The sequence below is a fragment of the Rhineura floridana genome, chromosome 10 (genome assembly GCF_030035675.1).
Source record: "Rhineura floridana isolate rRhiFlo1 chromosome 10, rRhiFlo1.hap2, whole genome shotgun sequence".
NCBI classification, from domain to species: domain Eukaryota; kingdom Metazoa; phylum Chordata; class Lepidosauria; order Squamata; family Rhineuridae; genus Rhineura; species Rhineura floridana.
The window spans coordinates 25,150,276-25,164,752 of NC_084489.1; positions in this window are offsets into that span (position 1 = coordinate 25,150,276).

Consider the following 14,477-nt stretch of genomic DNA (forward strand, 5'->3'; position numbering starts at 1 on the left):
TGGCACCTATGCTGCTGTCATTTAGGTGTTAGATGAAAACGACCTTGGACTTTCATTAGACTCTGCTTATTGCTGTTGCTTTTAATATGGGCTGTTAAATTCTGTCATTCTGTCATTTCCTTTTGTTTCTATTATCTTTTTAAATATGGGAAGCTACTTTAAGCATCATTCATGGCAAAGGAGGAGATAATTATTGCAGAGGTACAAACAAATGAATGTAGGTTGTAAGATTCCCAGGGCAGGACCTGTTTTTTGCTGTGATGGACAGTGATGATGCTATCAATATATACATAATACAATGAGATCACAGTCTTCAAACTGGCTCTTAAAAAACACCCAAGAGATATACAGTGGTGCAGTTAATAGGGTAATTTTAAACTCTAGAGTTAACAGTCTTATGGAAGGCCACCTCTGTTCAAGGTAATGTGTATTACTTTACTTACTCCAAATAGCGTTAAGCCCAGTGACGTCTGCCCCAAAGTCTTGCCCTGATGGCTCCACTGTAGGTTTGCCCTCTGCTTCTGGTGCAGATGTGACGGGCTTCACCTCTGATGTCTTGTCAGTAAACTTGAAAGGAAACAGAACAGAGTGGTTCTGTGTCTGAAGCACCGTCTATCCTTAAAGGCGAGATCAATTTTTGTTGTACAGTCTGATGGTCTCTTTGATCCACTCCCATTTATTTTACATATTGGCGTCCGTCATGATGAAGAGTTGATGCCACTGCCATGATGAGTGATCGTGAGCTCCACTTCAAAACAAAGGAATGTTCAAGTTACCGCTGGGTGCAGCCCTTAATAGACCCTAGTGATGCTGCCAGGACCTAATAGCCTTAAATCAGTGTAATTGCCATGCAGGCAATTCGCTCTATTTTTAATTCCATTTGGCCTTACTGTTTGTTCAGCTCCTTAATACATTAACGATAAGACAGTATGATGAATATGTAATGTGCAATAATATCGAGACATTGAATCAATACTGCACTTTTCCCATCTAGCCCCTGAGAAATGCTGCACAGATAAATAAAAACAGAGACAGCGGGAAGTTTATAATCTCCTGAAGCCAACAGTGGCTCTCATTTATTTCATTGAATTTTTAAAAAGTATAAGAATGAGAATCTGATAAGAAAAACTGCTGGCTTTCCAGGTTTGCATTCACCTGTTCTTGTGATCACACAATTTGTAATCTGCATATACATATATTCACAGCATCTACAAAAACTAGATGCAATAATAAGAAGGGTCCTAATATTAATAACATGTTTTAAGAGGGGGAAACTAATAAATGATCACAATCTCCAAATGCCTTCCTGTGCCAACATTAATCACAACCTCATTCCAAACAACTCCATATATCAAAGTCAAATGGGGCACACTACCAAAATATTTTGAGAATAGGTTGAAGAGAGTATTGTCATGAGTTTCCTGTCTATCACTGTGGGTTGCCCTGAGATAATATCTGGATAAAGGATAGCAAGTCCATTGATGTGTCTTTACCAGTGCTAAGAAGGCTAGGAGATAAGCCAGAAGAAATGACTCACCTTGATTCCCTTCCAGCCACAGGAAGGGAGCAAGATACCTGCACAGGAAAAGAACAACAGAATGCAGTTTGGCTGAAACTGGAGTAAATAAATAAGATAGTATTGGTGGCAAATTGTATGCAATATAGTTCTGAGATTTTGAACCATAGATCTATGTAGGTATAAACACAGTGAGCATTTATGGGCTTGGTAAATGAGAATGAAGGTGGGTAATTATTTGTCTTACTCTCAAGATACAGGAGGAGAAGCTGTAGAAGATGTTAAATGCAATGAATGGTCTAAATGTATTTGTATGCTTTTATTTTGTACATCGCCCAGAGTGGCTGGACAGCCAGCCAGATGGGCGACTAATAAATTTAATAAATAAATAAATAAATAAATAAAATAAAAGTAAATGGGAATAAAATCAGTAACAGGTTGGACAAACACCATGCTGGTGGCACTGAGTTCCTAAAGAAAGCAATGGGACTTAAATTACTCATGACCATCTTCGTGTATGGGTTGCTATAGTACCTAACTGCAACCAACAGCACAATGTCTACTCAGGAAGTATGTCCTACCGAATTCAATGAGGTTTACACCCAGGTAAGTGGGGTTAGGACTGAAACCTGCTTTAGGGCACAATCCAACTTGCATTTATGCCAGGCTGAGGAGTTGGAAGCAGTGGATCTCCAGCCAAGCCGGTTGGATGCCGGCTCAGCTGGGCTATGTCAGCATAAGTCCCTCAGCCCAGCTCAGCTGGGACCCAGCCGGTTCAGCCGAGACCAGCACTAGTGGAGCCAGTGTAAGCTGGCGTAAGGCCCCTAAAGGGATGCATCTGAGGTGTGTCAGTGGAGGGGCCAAGGTGAGGGGACTTAGGCCACATCCAGCTTGTGTTTGGGGCACTCCTGCAGGTCCCAATCCAGGCAAAACTTACTCTCGGAAAAGGGTTGGTCTAAGAAAATAATTGCAATAGAAGTCAGTGGAGAGGGCTTACTCCCCAGTAGGGGTATTTGGGACAGCAGGCTTTTACTTTCTGGTCCCTGCATGCAGCTCCTGGCTGAGCTGATGTTCAGCCATCCCAGAGGCTTCTGAACAGCAGTTGGATGCGGCAGAACTTTACGCCGGTTTCTCTTGCTCCAGCACGACTTATGCTGGCTTCCCCTGAGTTGGATTGCTCTGCCTGTCTGGATCCAACCTATTATTCATTTTATTCCCACATACTTTTAGGCCATCATTCAAAAAACCAAACGAAATAGAATTCATTGTATTTAACATGTTCTGCAGCCTTTCTTTACCTTCCAGAAGAGCCATGGGAGATCATGCCAACTAACCATACCAACTGTCTCAGGGGGACAGTTAACAACTGTAACTCATTTTAATAGCCTTTATACATTTTAGCTAGTTTTTCTGCTGGCTTCCTAGATTTTATATAGATTGTATATTCTTCTTGTATCTTTACAATCTATGCCACATTCCTGGAATATAGGAAATATGTTCCAACAGGGTCTATCCCCCCAAATCAACAAGTACTACATCAGTATCACTTACAATTTCTAATTTTTTCTCTATCCATATTTGAATGGCAAGAATAGCTTGCTTTGTCTTTTTTATTTGATTAAAACCTAATTGCTCTTTCATTAAGGGTTTGTCTCATAGCTTCCTTACATCCTGGGAAACTTTCAAATCAAGGATTGCTTCAGGACATGTTAAATACTTCATGCATGGCCCCCATTGTGCAGTTTAATTTTTTCTTTTAAAAAAATGTATTTTCACCATGTATATTCCACATTCATCCCCAGGGCCAGGGGTTGTAGTGGATGGTGTGGACAGACTGAGAAGACTTGGTTCAAATCCTTTCTCAACCATGGATGACCCTGGCGGATCTTGCCTACCACTAGGCAAAATGTGACAGCCACCTCCAGCAGCTGATTTGGGGTGCCGTGAAAAGTCAGCAAGTGGTTAGCTGTTGGATTTATTATTGTTGTATTTTTACTCCATGGGAGAGGTGTTTGTGGGATTTTGTGCCTCGGGTGCCAAAATAACTTGCTGGCTATGGGGAGTGGGGCACCATTTGTATTCTGCTCAGGCAGCAAAATGTCTTGCACCAACCCTGGACCTTGTCATGACTCTAGGTTCAGACTCTACTACTTCAGGGGATGAATCTGGGAACTCAGAATGGAAGGGGAAATTGCTCTCAGGCCCAACCCCAGAAGCACCTAACCTGCTGGAAGAACTTGCACAAGAAGAGCCCATGGCTCCAGGGACCGCCTAGGACAGCCTTTCCCAACTAGTGGGCCACCAGATGTTGTTGGACCACAATTCCCATCTTTCCTGACCATTGGCAATGCTGACTGAGGCTGATGGGAGTTGTGGTCCAACAACATCTGGCGGCCCACTCGTTGGGAAAGGCTGGCCTAGGATGTTGCATTGCCTTCCTCTGATTTGAAGGACTCCATCTCAGAAGCTCCAGTGCAACTGAAGTCTCCACTGCTATGTCGAAGTAGATGTCTGCTGCAGATATCTGGGACCCTCTACATGATGAGACACCTCTCCATGAAGGCAGAGCTAGCTACTAAGGCAGAGCTGCAGCTCCTATATGAGGTTCAGTCTGAGAATAACTCTGCTGACAATGTCTGAGCTCTGCTTTCAAGCATTATTCAGTTGGAAATGTTCTTCATTGATTGGAATTATCAAGGAGTGGGGGGAGGAGGAGAGAAAAACATCTCCGCAACATCTAGTTCTGGCATTTGAATTTTAGCATATGTTTACTGTGGATCAGGGGGAAATTTGGTTCGGTTCAATATGAAAGGTGAATCTACCAAATTCACACTTTCTGAAACACAATGCAAACTGAAACACAGTTCTTTGACATTTGCACTTTTCCAAATTTTGCAATGCAGTTCTCCAGCCAAGTAACGTGTCAAAAGAAGCAGCAGCATGTACTAAGGAAGAGTGTGCATAAAAACACATATATTCATGAAAATAACAGAAAAGCATGATATTAAGAAAAATATAAGTATTAGGGAAAATATGTTTTGCAATAATGTGCATATTAGGCAAAATTATATTCTAAAATGTGGATATTAGGAGAAATTAACACTAAAATGCTGATGATTTTTCATGAGGACTTAAAAAAACCCTGATGTGTCAATGGAAAGAACTGAAAATTGGTAAAATGCCCATTGCCTTATATATTTGCTTAACAAATCACTCTTATCAACACATTTATACTCTTCCTTTCTTTTCAATCAGTCAGGTGGCTCCAGTTTGAAAGAACAGGATCCTCTCAGGCACCACGAACAGAAAACAGAAGCAAAACATCTTATAAGAGTGAGTTAGTCTAGACAGTATGGCTTTTAATCCTTGTTCATGTGGCATCACAGAAATATGGCTGAACAACTTATCTGTTAGATAACAACATGGCCATATTTTCCTATCAAGTGGCAATGTTCTGTTAAGTCTGTGACACATAAGGTCAGATGATATGTGGTGGCACTATCAGTTTCCATAGGTGTAGGGCAGAGTAACCAAATGGGATTGTAAGGCTTTTGGTAGGCACTGTGTAAGAGAATTCTGTACTAGCATACTGAATCTAAATTCTTCAGAGCTGAAGGTCATAAATGCCGTTCTTGATGCAGTGGGTAGGCATCTGGCCGTCACCCAGGGATGCCAGCATTGTGTATGTGCCAAGAGATCATTACCTCTCCTTATTGATGCCAGCAGGACTGTGTAAGTCAGAAAAAGAAAGGATGGGGTATAATTAGCAGGTCACGCTTCCCATTGCTGTGTGAAGTGGGAGGATCTGTCACCCCATCATCATGACACAAGATAAGCTCATTGTGTGGCGTGACTCAGCTCTTGCAAAATGCTGCATCAGAGCCCTGAAACTGCAGCATTAAAATGTAAATGCCGCTGAATGCAGAATATCGGTGCACTGAGGGACGTATGGGAACAGGCATGAGGGCCACAGACTGATGAAATCCATTTTTAAAAGGGATTGCTACATTAAAACAAACAAACAGAAAAACACCTGGAAAAGGCATTAGAAACAGCTAGTCTATCCCAGCCACAGTTCTTTCTAGTGCAGCTTAAGGACAGCTTTTAATAAAATAATCTCTATAGTTATTCAGTTGCCTCTCTTTTGCAAGCCTAAATGGAAGAGAGAAAGAAGCAAGGGGGTAGTCCTTAAAAGGACTGTGGGTTCCTGTTATTCCTAGTGATCTCAGTATCTGGAGTGAGAGTCAGGATTTGCCTCTACTTTACCATATCCTAATCAGCAGCCTGTTTGTCCCTGTTTCTCCACAAGTGTGGTCAGAGACGTTTTATCTGCCAAACATCTCCCTGCGATGTTTTAGTTAAAATCATAGTCATGTCATGCAAGTATGAATGGCCCCAGCAGGGTGGTGGTGAGGGAGCAAGCCCCTCCTTCAGGGGTGTAGTTGTAGGGGGTCCTAGACCTGTTAGTTGTTTGGGAGCAGGGTCCCAGACAGGTCCCTATGTATGAGCCAGTCATTATGAAAGGGGAGCATGTTAGTCACCGAGAAGAGTCCTTTCCTTTTTGTTGATTGGAGCTAATCAGAGTAGACTCTTCTCAGTAGCTAACACAGATTAATGCTGATTGGCTCTAAGGGATGTCTGTTCTAGTGGAGTGTGGACTCTGGAGAAGACAGAGAGAGCAAGGGAAATGAGGGTAAGTGGAAAGGGGGGTGGCATGACTATCATGAAGGGATCCTTCTCTTCTGAATTTGCCACTACACCACTCCCTCCCCAAGACAAGTAGCTCATCCCATCACCCCAGTTGCTGGACTTCTGTGGTTACTTGAAGAAAAGGCACTTTTCACCTACAATTATAATTGAATTGTAAGTAACCTAGAAATGGAAATTAAGGCTGGAGTCCTAAACATGAAAGCTAACTTCATCAAAATCAGTAAGACTTCCTTCAGAGAAAAATATGTTTAGGATTAGAGCTTTAATGAGATATTTACTATTATTTCTCTTTCACAAGTCTAAGTCTTAGTACACACCATACATTTAAAGCACATTTAAAGGGCATTATTTCCCTCAAAGAATCCTGGGCACTGTAGTTTGTTAAGGGTGGTGGGAATTGTAGCTCTGTGAGGAGTGAACTACAGTTCCCAAGATTCTTTGGGGGAAGCCATGTGCCTTAAATATATGTGTACTCAACCTAACATGTAGGGCAATGTGTGCTCCCCCCAATGAACTTTGTCAAAAGAGTTCTGGTAGAGTTAGTTGGAGGCTTCTTTTGCTAGTGTGTTCTTTTCTAGTACCTCATTCCAATCCGTACATCCAGACCCTTGTCCTCTTCCTAATCCTTCAGTCTTGTTTCATTTATTTCACTGTGATTTAATCTTGCCTTTTTCTTTTTCTTTTTTGCTTTGCTTTTTGGGTCTAAGTGCTGCTTATTATTTAGAGGCAATGTTGTTCCTCCCTCTCCTCCTTAGAACAGTTCTAGATTTGATTGATTTTACTTTAATAAAAAGTGCTAGTCTTTTTATCTTTTCGTCTGTCTCAAATTATTTTTTTAAAATCGTATTTATCACATATAGACTGTCTAAAATAAATTCTCTCTTCGAGTGTATGTGTATGTCTGTCTGTTTCACATACAGTGCAATCCAAACTCAAGATTTGCTAGGATGAGCAATTTTGGAACAGGTGGATCTTGGGCTATTTTCCAAAAATTGGCATATTCTGTCTCATACCAGGTATATGTTTATACTTCACCACTTATTTTCACATCGTATTAAGTTTGTTTAGACCTTGATTTTTGTTTGTTTTTTCTCTATTTTCCAAAGTGCCACATTAGGGTCTGAACCAAATCTTGTGATCTGTATGTACATTTTATATTGGAATATTAAAGCTTATCAAAGCTTTATTATACCACTATGTCTCTGTGTGTATACAGTATATACTGTCACACACATGTTCAATACCTGGTGGCATGAATGGCAATGGGAGAATATGGGAGATTTTCAAAAATGGCTCTGTAAGATATAGCTCTGCTCCCAACTTGTGTCTTGCTGGTGAGTGTTGCTGATCCATAGTGGAAAAAGTACAATGTTTTTTCTGTTCCCAGATTTCATTAAGTCTGCAGCATCCACTGTCAGGAAATTTTTAAAATGCATGCAAACAGCTTTGCCATTTGGCAATGTGCTCCTGTATATCAGGGACTGAGTGGGAAAGTCCCCCAAGGGCATGTGCAGTCACCTCTAACTTAAAGGATCAGATGCAGTATTTCAGTATATCTGATCCCTGCAGTACAACCTTGGTAGCTGTCAGGTACATTCCTTATTGCCGCATGTGGCTGAGCGCCAGTAACACCAAACCAATGTGGATTTGCGTTGTCCATACAGCTGGCTTTCTGCAATGAGTGTGGGGGGTTTCCTAGAGAGAAAAGTCCAAGGACACTATGAAACAGGAAGATGCCATCTGGGAGTGCCCTAAGAGAATCAAAGCTTTATTATTCCAATATCTGTCAAAGAGGAAGATGCCAACTCCTTGTATCATGTCCTTGCAGCACTGACAGATTGAGTGCAACAAGGACAGCCAGGATGTTATTAATACTATCCACATGTAAACAGACATCTAGCTCTGTCTTGTCATCTCTTTTCGGATGCTTGTTTTAGGTAGTCAGAATCTAGATGGTTGCTAATGGAGTTCTTTCAAGAGCACTGGCTCTGACATAGCACATTATTATTTATTATCTATTAAATTTATACCCTGCCCTTCCTCCCAGTAGGAGCCCAGGGTGGCATTAGCAATAGCCATGGTGACAGTGCAGTGCACAGTTTAGTTATTTTGGTTACAGCATAACTTCACCTTAATTCAGGGGTGGTGAACCTTTTCTGGGCTCAAGGGCCACATTAATGGTCAGACACCCCTCCAAGGGCCATATGCCAGCAATGGACATGGCAGTGTATAAACATGTGCGCATATATGCACACACTCGCCAACTTAAAGACCACCCATGCACACTCACCACACATGCAGGCACACAGCACTCTCTATTCTCACACACAAAATCATACACTCATATATACGCTCTTAGACTCTCTCACGCAAAAAACCCCTCACAACCAGGTGCATATGCACTCACACAGACACACACAGCACCGTCTCCCCCAAGGCAAGATGATGGTTCTTACAGCCCCATTGCAGTGCTGGAGTGGAGAGTGAGGGGAAACACTACATCGTACTCTTCTCAGAAGGATCTGTTAAGAGTAAAAGGCAACGTTTCCTGTCCTCCCTGCCCCAGCACTGGGGTATTTAAGCCTCAAATACATCCTGGATTTTAGTCCAGGGTGGTAGAAGCTGTTGTGAAGACTTCTAATTTGGAGTTTTCACGATTGACCTTAGTGGTAGGGTGGTCCTACTACTGACCTTAAAGGAAGGTGCGGCTGCTCACTGGTGGGTGGTGGGGGTGGTAGCAAGAATCACTTTTTTATGCAGGAGTTTCAGCCCCTGAAACTGGGAACTTTCTTGTTAAACTTGGGTATAATAAAGGGTCAAAATTTAAATGGCAATGTACACACATGGCACTACCAATTGCAAGTGTGATTGGTCAAAAGTTGCAGAATCTTTTTTTTAAAGCTCGAAGTGGTGTATGTACAAACAAACAGGAAAGATCACAATACTTTTTTTTTAATTAACAAAAAATGAAGCTGCACTCCTGTTCCTATGGAACACAAGGGGTCATGCTTCTGAGTAGACATGCATAGGCTTGCATTGTAAGCAGAAGCCCTCTGAACCCCGTTGTAACAGCCTTGTCATCAGTAATTAACTGGAATAATTCATTTGGCAGAACTGGAAGGTCTCTACAGTAACTTCCCATCACTCATAGGAACTGTAGAAAGTTGGGACTTCCTGGACCATGTGTTCCATCATAGCAGAGATCTCCCTGCCTTGAACATCTGCAGGTTGAGGTTGTCATGGATGTAGAATCATTAACAGGACCTCCTGTCATTCACCAAGTTCTGATCTCAGGGACCCAACAAATGATAATAACAAAATGCAATAAGAGACAATTTTTTTAAAAGCAGAATAGGGTAATGTGATGTCCTTATATGTTAAAACCTGTAAATATGGTAAGTGCGGGTTTATTTTTTTATTTTTTTTTCAATAATTTTTATTCAGATTTTCATAAAACATACAAGACAAAATCATAAAACATTCAAAGACAAAAAACAAAATCAAAAATAGTTAAACAAAAAAAAAAAAAGAAAAGAAGAAAAAAAAAAACAAAAATAAAAAATAAAGAGTAAAATATTGACTTCCCATTTGTCAAAGATCAAATCAGTTATAAGTCTATAATATATAGCAATCCTGTCTCTTAAGTCATATTATAAAATCACTTTCCTCCAGTAGTTATCTTACTTAATCATCAAATCTCATAAACATTACTTTATTCTTTCCACAAAAAGTCAAAGAGAGGTTTCAATTCTTTAAGAAATATATCTATCAATTTTTTTTTTCCAGATAAGCATATCGATTAATCCATCTCATTACTAATTATGATAATCTTATTGTCATAACCATAGTCAAAATAAACATTTCAATTAATCCATCACATCAGAATCTGTTAGGTTCAGTAATTTCAGTAGCCATTGTTCTATTATCTCTATTAGTTCCATTTTCCATCTTCCATCTTCAGTAGTCTTGTTAAGTCCAGTAATTTCAATATCCAATCTTCCATTATCAGTATTCCATAATAATCTTGCTGTCAAAGCCATAGTCATATAATAAGAGTCTGATGGGAATTACCTCTATCCCAAATATTTTCTTGCCATCCATTCTGAATAAGTTGCTGAAATACTGCTGTAAAATCATATCTCTGTTCTTTTTTTCAAAATACACTGGGTCATCTCTTAAAAGTTTTTCCATTGTCACATGGCTGCAGTTAATTCCATAGATTTTCTCTATATTGGGCTCCATCACATCATTCCAGTCCAGAAGATAATCCATGCCATTGATAACTTTATCTCTAGAATCTTCATTCATTTCTTCAGAGATAACATTGAGTTCCAAACAATAGATTTTATTTCTAAAGTCCATAGACTCCAAATCTTGTTCCTGTTCCACGTTTGTTCCAATCTCCGGGATCTCCTCTCTCACAGGGACCCCTATTCCAGTCTCCAGGGTCTCCTCTCTCACAGGGACCCCTATTCCAATCTCCGGGGTCTCCTCTCTCACAGGGACCCCTTCCAGGGTCACCTCTCTCACAGGGACCCTTATATCTTTAATCTCCTGCTTCATTTTACTCAATTCAATTTTCGTTATCTCAATCTCATTCATTATTCTCTGAAACATAGTTATTTCCAGATTCTCAGCCACTTTCTTAATTGCCATTTTAAAAGAAAAATATAGGAAAACCACTTCTTATTTCAGCAACAATTGGGTTAATACTCCAAACTTGGTGACATCACAGTATAAACAGAGCAGACAGCCTTATCTCTCCAATAGTTAAGTAAACAAAATGCAGTTCCCAGGATCGAAGCAATTAATGGCAATCGTCAAGAAACAGATTCGTCAAAATAAAATAGACCAAAAAGAGAGTAGTCTCAAAACAGTATAATATTTTTCAAAATAAAAATCTGGAATAGAAATCCCTCTTCTGTGTGTATCTTTAGAATGCAAATCCAGGACAGCTTTTTGCAACAAAAACAGAGATAAGCTATTAATTAGTGCGTAGCAGAGAGAAGTTACGGCTCCCCAGTGAGATGTCAAAAACCGATCAATCTGGCAAATCTCTTTTAAACAGCAACAATTTAAGTCAAGTAAAAGAAAAATATAGAAAGAAGGGTGCTTGCCTGTTAGTGCGTTCTCTCTTAGAAGATAAGGTGAACGTTCGCTTTATCAGATAGAGCTTGCTGTTGAAAATCCGTCCCACCTTCGTCGGCTGGACCTCGTCCCATAAATTAATGAGATCTGGTCGTCCCAACAAAAATAGGCTTTGAGGTTAATCTCTTCGTTTCTCCCTACCCGGGAGAAGTTTAATCAGTCAAAAAAAAAAGAAAAAACTGACTGATATATCTGAATAAGCTTCTTTTGAGGCAGGAGCCCGTCTCAAAAGCAGGCACAGGCTAAGTCACCCTTCCCGGAAGTCGGTAAGTGCGGGTTTATTAAGGGATATATGGTAAGTGAATTGAATGAGGGGGGGAGAGCATGGGTTGGAAGGCTGGAGAATGCTGGATGATGATTGGCTGAGTGTTTGAATGACTGAAGGTATAAATGGGAGGATGACAGTTGAGAGGGGGTCGGTTGGTGAGAGTTGTTGGAGAGTTATTTGGATGGGTTGGTTGGCAGAGTTCTGAGGGAGGGTTGGATTATATTTGGCTGATATTTAAACAGTATATATATGACCAGAAACATAAAGAGTGACACTATATGAAACCATACGCTTGTTAAAAATCCTAAAGTAATCTTGTTATTTCTTAGTGTTATCAAATAAATACTTTTATTGGTTTACCGAAAGCCTGATCCTTGGCTGGGAATACACAGACCAGAAGGGAGGGCAGGGTAATTACCAAGGCTGAAGTGAAACTGTATCTAATGGTGGCAGCGGTGAAGGGAGATATTGTAACAACATCAAGTATCCAGAGCAACCCAGGATTGTATGCTTTATTGACAAAGATACAAGGGGGATTGTGGACAGCAAGGGCACCCAGACACAAAGTAACAAGCTATAGAGAGACTGAGGCAAAGTCTCTAGCAGTATTGTTTACAGGGAGTGGCTGGTGGTGCTGCCTAGCAGCGGGATCTTGTGAGATCTGTGCTAGAGCAAAGTAAGAAAAAATAAAAATGACGATCCTGACTGGTGGTGTCCTGAGGTGGTGCCTAGTGAAAGGCAGTAGCCACAAGCAGGTGGGAACCTGACAGGTGGAGCCAAAGGTGAGAACATCACAGGTAATATTTCAAAAATAATCTAAAATCTAAAATTCCTAGGCAAATAGGAAGATTTTCACCTAGCACCAAAAAGCTTGTAACACTGGGGCACTCCAAAATCAGGGTGCCACCACAGAAAAGGCTCTCTTTAGTAGAGGTACATTATACTTCCACAAAGAAGAGGACATTTGGAGCAGTGCCTCTGTAGAAGATCTTAAGACGTGGGCATCAATCTACCTGTCCACTGTTGTAATCTCCTCGTGCCCCCCCCCGACCAGCCCTACTATTAGGAAGAGTGAGCCAGGCATCTCAGGCAGTTGATTTGGGGTGTCACAAAAGGGCAGGAAATAGTTTTTAAATTTATTATTGTTGTATTTTTACTCCTAGCGAGAGGCGCTTGCAGGGTTCTCTGCTTCAGGTGCCAGGGTAACTTCACCAGCCTTGGGTATTATGTGCCTGGAAGGGGCAGGGGGAGCACCACATGTTCCATTTCTGTCATGAGATGGCACTGCCCTCTTCTAAGAGCCTCCACCATCTGAGATGAGGCCAGTGGCAACTAGGGCCTCTCATACTCTCTCCCCGAGGAGCAGTGGAGACTAGTGGCTCCAATGTCAGTGGGGCAGTGAATCCACATCAGGACAACTTGGATAACTCCTTGAAAGTTTGAACCAAAACCCGGAGCAGATTCACTGCTCCACTGACATTGGAACCACCAGTCTTCACTGCCAGGGAAGCTCATATGAAGCCAATGCCATTACCTTTTCAACACCAGGTAAAAAGATTGTTGACCTCTCAGGCCTTAAAAAACCCTTTAAAGAACTTTTTGCTCAAGTTTTATGCTGCTTTTAGTCCTTTTACATTTTAAGCCTTTATTGTATTGTTTTGCATACCACCATGGAAAATGATGTTGAAGGACGATCTTAGAATTCAGTTGAAATAAACAATAAAAAAACTAAATAAGGGAGCAGGAACTCCACAGTGTGCATGGATGCAAGTTTAAATGGCCCATATTAAACACAAACATACTCTTTAGGAAAACATTTGGTCCTGCCTCCACCTTGAATATAAGGCAAACTATTCATTTAAATGCACATGAGACATACCCAGTTTTCAGGGTGGATTTTACCACTGAAACCACATTCACACCACACATCTATTCCATTTTAAACAGTCATGGCTTCCCCCAAAGAATCCTTGGAAGTGAAGTTTGTGAGGGGGGCTGAGAGTTGTTAGGAGACCTCTATTCCCCTCACACAGCCACGATTGCCAGAGGGGTTTCACTGTCAGTCCTTCCCAGAGAACTCTGGCAAGGTCAGTGAGGGGAACAGAGGTCTCCTAACAATTCCCAGCACCCTTCACAAACTACAGTTCCCAGGATTCTTTGGGGGAAGCCGTGACTGTTTAAAGTGGAATAAATGTCTGGTGTGAATGTAGCCTGAAACTATCCAAAAGGAGTGGGATAATCCACGGTTTCCATATTCAGTTTGTCATCTGATAGTCCTCACTTTGCCTTTTAGTTCGCTCTTTCCCAATTAAAAAAAAAATGCTTTTTTGCACACGCAGCGGTAAGACCCCTACATTCTTTTCGCTTTTTCCAAGCTCCACCTCTAAAACCTCCCCCTATCAACCAATTGGTCAGCAAAAAAATGATGTATGCTCCTCTCCCCCTTTGCAACGAAGCACAATATGGCTGTAAAGGAGTTCTCGCTGAGGAAGGAAAGGGAGAAGGAAGGGGGTGGTAGGTTTCAGCCTACCTCCGGAAAGCTTTGTCAATTTCATTCTACTCACTGGGGTTTTTGTTTCAAATCATTTCACTGCGGGAAGGAAAGGGAGAAGGAGGGTGTGTGTGACACGTTTCTTGCTTTTTTGGAGAAATAAGCACGATTGCCAGCGTGTGTATCTCCTTAAATATCCATAAAGGCAGAAAAGCATACATTCGTTTAAGTGTAATATCGCAAATACAAACAAGAAAGGGGCTGCTGGTTGGTTTCACGCCTGCCTCTGGAAAGCTTTGTCAATTTCATTCTACTCACTCATTTCGCAGCAGGAAGGAAAGGGA